General features: G+C 45.7%; 1 pseudogene; it reads left to right on the top strand.

Moving 5' to 3' along the window:
- The first annotated feature begins 2,717 nt into the window (after positions 1-2,717).
- Positions 2,718-4,712, top strand: LOC125532394 (annotated as a pseudogene).
- The last annotated feature ends 317 nt before the right edge of the window (positions 4,713-5,029 follow it).

The raw sequence follows: 5,029 nt of genomic DNA, 5'->3' as shown, positions 1-5,029 counted from the left end.
TATTTTCTAAAAAATGTATGATCACTTCCAACAGTGGATTCATATAATCTCCTTAATGTGCAGCTTGCTGATTCTTCGGAGGGAGCAAAGCCAGACACTAGCCAAAATGTGACTGTTGTATTTTTTTTTGAAAGATCCAGCAAAATGTTGGCTTGATTCGATTTAGCAGGAAGCAACGGAAGAACAACAATATGAAGATCCGAAGATCAAAGAAAAAGAAAAACAACAGCCCTATTAGCTGCCGAGCTACCCACCACAGTCAACACCACTACAAAGCAAAAAGGGCATGTCCTAGGCTAAGCGTGACCGCCGCGTCACTTGACCAACGCCGGTATCCTCCGGCAACAACAGCAGCTCCAACTAAGACTTTCTTTGTCAACGCACCATCCACCCTTGAAGCAGAGTGCAGGCAGATGGCGGAACTCGGTCGGTCCCAGAAAAAGCTTCGTCTTAGACTTATCAATGATGGCGTACATTGCGTCTGGAGCTTCACCAAAATCAGCGGCGAGCACCGGAGGAGCGCCATATAGAACCTCCAAGTAGTGTCTCAAAAACATGATGCTCCCAACAGAGGAACGACGTCGGAGACGTCGTCATCACGCCGATCCAACCGGACCTAGGCTTTCGCCCGGAGACACTACCAACCAAGCCCGAGGAAGATGCCGACACACCTCGGTGGCGCCTCCAAGGAGGAAAATGACACCCTCAGGCGCCATCAGCACCGGCTCTTGTTGTGCAGGACTTTCGTCCGTATCGTCGCACACCTCCGCTCAAGCCCTACAGAGCTCTTCCATGTCGTCTTTACATCCAACACAAGACAATGATTTAGATAGCTTCGGGCCCCGGAAAACATCATCCGGAATAGCCCTACATGTTGTTTGCGGCTAGATCTCATTATGCTCATGAGAATGTCGCCGCATAAGCCGGCTCCTCCTTTGTGTCTAGCCCTAGATATTGTTTCTTGTCGCTTGTCCCTCTTTGGGGAGCCCTGCCCTTAAAGGGCCGGGTTACATGACTACTCCTAGTAGGATTAGGATTAACCTATTATAAGTGGAGTCCTAGTCCTTTGTAGGAGAATATTTATTATGCCTTTCCTCTTAAACCGGCACACCATAACTTGAGCCGGCCTTCTAGGCCTTGGGCCTATCATCTATCTGACCCGCCGTTAGGGCCATCCGTGAGTCGCCAGGCTCGTGAGTCGCCACTCCGGCGGGTTACCAATGAAAACGCCAAGCCCGGCTGGGTCATACCGCGGGGTATATCCCCGACACATTTGTTTGTGCAAACTTTTATTTGTCACGAACTTGGTTGGGTGATTTTGAACTATGCCGTGCAAGTGAACAATGCTATATATGTCTTTGTTTTGCACATTTATTTAATGTTTGAAACATCATCATATTGTCAAATGGATATGTGAAAATCATATTTGCAAGTGCCGGCTGCTCGCGCGCACTGTAATTTAGCGCGCCTTCTGAATTACAAATTTGTTCATCAAATTCAAATTTTATTCATAATTTTTTCAAAAAATGTTCTTGAATTACAAATTTTGTTCATCAAATTAAAAAAAAGTTCATAGAATGCCAATTTTTTTATTGATGTTCAAAATATGTTCATCAAATTCAAAAAATATTCATTCCTTTGAAATCACGAACATTTGTTGAATTCAAGAAACGTTTTGGAATTTGGTGAACATTTTTTAATTCCGTCAGCATTTATCATTTCGTGAACATTTTTTTCAAATCATGAACAATTTTCGAATTTACAAACATTTTACAAGTTGTAACTTTATTGAAATCCCGAATTAGTCTTACAATGGAAAACAATTTAAAAAAAGGAAAAAAAGATGCTTCTGCTTTCCCTCCACAGACATGGTCCAGCCCATGAGGCAGCACGGGGAGCGGGGAGTACGCACTCCGTCGTTCGCTGGCGCGTACAGCGCTAAATAGGAGGTCTCGATAGCATCTCATTAAATCCCGAATGCATGGTCCAACCATCTCTTCAAACCGGAAGCTGCCCATATGGTCCATCATCCTGGCGTCTGAAATACTTTTGGAAAGACAATTATGATTAGATTTGGATAAGTACTCTCGAAAATCTACAAATAGGAGATGTTTTGTTCTATTTTGATTATGTTTGGATAGGCAATCATTATTATTAATATCATCCTTAATATCTAGATAAACTAAGACAAACTATAAATAGAATATATTTTTCTTCTGTTTTGGTTACGTTTGGATAGACAATTATTATTATTAATATCAGCCTTCGTATCTAGATAAATATAAGACAATCTATAAGTAGAAGCTTTTTCTGTTTGGACTATGTTTGGATAGACAATTTATTATTATTAGTATCAGCCTTCGTATCTAAATAAATCTAAGACAGTCTACAAATAGAAGATTTTTCATTCTGTATATAGTTATTATTATTAGTATCAGCGTAAATACATTTGAAATGCCATGTGATAAATGATCCACACATAAGGAATGAATATTTTCCATGGAATATATCTAGACATGTTTTAGTGTTAGATATGTAGATACCTTCGTATCTAATAAATCTGACCCAATTTTTTGGGACCGAGGTAACATATAAAGACGGGTCTCGCCCCTCATGGGCAGAGCAGCACGGAGAGCAAAGTTGGCTTCCCCACACACCGATAACAAGGAAAGCTACCTCGCAAGCCTGTGTACACTTAGCAAGTAGCAGTCTCCACAATGCTGGCTTGGTGCTGCTTTGTTGTGTCCCAACTGCTCATCATAATAACGCTCATATACCTTGTCATGACCAAGAGCAAGGTCCGCGGTGGCACGTGCTCATCGGAGATGGTGCCGCTTCCACTTCCGCCGGGGCCATGGCCATGTCCACTGGTGGGTAGCCTGCCCGAGATGGTGCTCAACAAGCCGGCGTTCCGTTGGATCCATCGCGTGATGAAGGATATGGGCACTGACATCGCCTGCTTCCGCCTCGGCAGCGTCCACGTCATCCCAATCACATGTCCCAAGATCGCAAGGGAGGTGCTCAAGAAGCAGGACAAAAACTTCTCGTCTCGCCCACTCACCTTCGCCTCCGGCACCATCAGCAGCGGGTACAAGGACGCCGTGCTCTCGCCGTTCGGCGACCAGTGGATGAAGATGCGCAAGGTGCTCACCTCTGAGATCATCTGCCCCTCCCGTCACAAGTGGCTCCACGACAAGCGCGCCGACGAAGCTGACAACTTGACGCGCTACATCTACAACCTCACCGTCGGGGGGTCGTCATCTTCAACATCGGGACTAGCCAACGTCAATGTCAGGCACATCGCGCGACATTACTGCCGCAACGTTATCCGTCGGCTTGTCTTCGGCCAACGGTACTTCGGGGAGCCTCAGCCGGACGGCGGGCCGGGCCGATGGAGGTGGAGCACATGGACGCTTCCTTTGCCCTCCTAGGGTTCACCTTCGCGTTCTGCGTCAGTGACTACCTCCCGTGTCTACTTGGCCTAGATCTCGACGGCCACAAGAAAATTATTAAGGAGGCCAACACAAAAGTGGATAGACTGCATGACGTGGTCATCGAAGAGCGTTGGAGGCAGTGGAACAGCGGCGAGAGGCAGGACGGGGTCCAGGACTTCCTTGACGTTCTCATCACGCTTGCCGACGGTGACGGCAAGCCGTTGCTCAACATCGATGAGGTCAAAGCACAGTCCAAGGTAAGCAAAATATTAATTAATGAGAAATTTTAAGATGGTTCAAGGGACTAGATTGAATTTTGTGACCAATTGCCTCATAGTCCTAAATGGTACTAATACGTCATCCATGAGAAAAGGTAATAGCTCACACTATTAAATACTAGATATTATAGCTCACACTATTAAATACTAGATCTTATACCGCATTTCGCAGGTGTTAGAAAAGGGAAACAATAGAATAAGAAATTATGAATTAATAGTTTAAACATAGCATTATTGTAATTTTCTACCATTTTGATGTGATTTCAACTTAAACTGTATTTAAAATTCCAATTATTCAATTTAATCTCTCTTATGCAAAGGTATAAATTGTAACAACTTACATTTATCTCCATGGAATGCATGCAGGGCATAATATTAGCGGCCATAGATAACCCGTCAAACGCAGTGGAGTGGGCGCTGGCGGAGATGGTGAACAACCCAGAATTGCTGGCCAAGGCGGTGGAGGAGATGGACCGGGTGGTCGGTCGCGAGCGACTGGTGCAAGAGTCAGACATCATGCAGCTCAACTATCTCAAGGCGTGCATACGTGAGGCATTTCGCCTCCACCCAATCGCTCCCTTCAACTTGCCGCATGTCGCGATTGCCGACACCATTGTTGCGGGCTACCGCGTGCCCAATGGTAGCAACGTCATCCTCAGCCGGCTGGCCCTACCGGAACCCCACCGTCTGGGATGACCCGCTCCACTTCAAGCCAGAGCGCCATATGGGAGACAACATCAATGTGGTGCTTACCGAGAGCGAATTGCGGTTCATCTCCTTCAGCACCGGACGGCGAGGATGCATCGCGGCATCACTAGGAACAACCATGAGTGTCATGCTCTTTGGCAGGCTCCTGCATGGCTTCACCTGGACCAAACCGGTTGGGGTGTCGGCCATCAATCTCAGCGAGTCCAAGCACAACCTCTTCATAGAGAATCCGCTAGTGCTACATGCTGAGCCACGTCTTCCAGTGCACCTCTACCCTCTCATGCATGTTTGAGAAAATAACGAGCTATGAATCACCGATATGGCAAGTATGCTAGCTATTTTTTTGATGAATCTATACTTACTAATAAAGGAAGGAAATATTCTTTTTTTCGTCCCACTTTGTTTCGTTCCACTTCGATTGATTTTCACGTATGCTAGTGTTGGGGAACGTAGCAGAAATTCAAAATTTTCTATGCTTCACCAAGATCAATCTATGGAGAAGTCTACCAACGAGGGAAGGAGAGTGCATCTACATACCCTTGTAGATCGCTACGCGGAAGCGTTCAAGTGAACGGGGTTGATGGAGTCGTACTCGTCGTGATCCAAATC

This window comes from Triticum urartu, unplaced genomic scaffold (assembly GCF_003073215.2).
Source record: "Triticum urartu cultivar G1812 unplaced genomic scaffold, Tu2.1 TuUngrouped_contig_9806, whole genome shotgun sequence".
In the NCBI taxonomy this organism is placed as follows: domain Eukaryota; kingdom Viridiplantae; phylum Streptophyta; class Magnoliopsida; order Poales; family Poaceae; genus Triticum; species Triticum urartu.
Note: the sequence above shows the minus strand (reverse complement) of the source record. Positions and strands in the feature narration are given on the sequence as shown.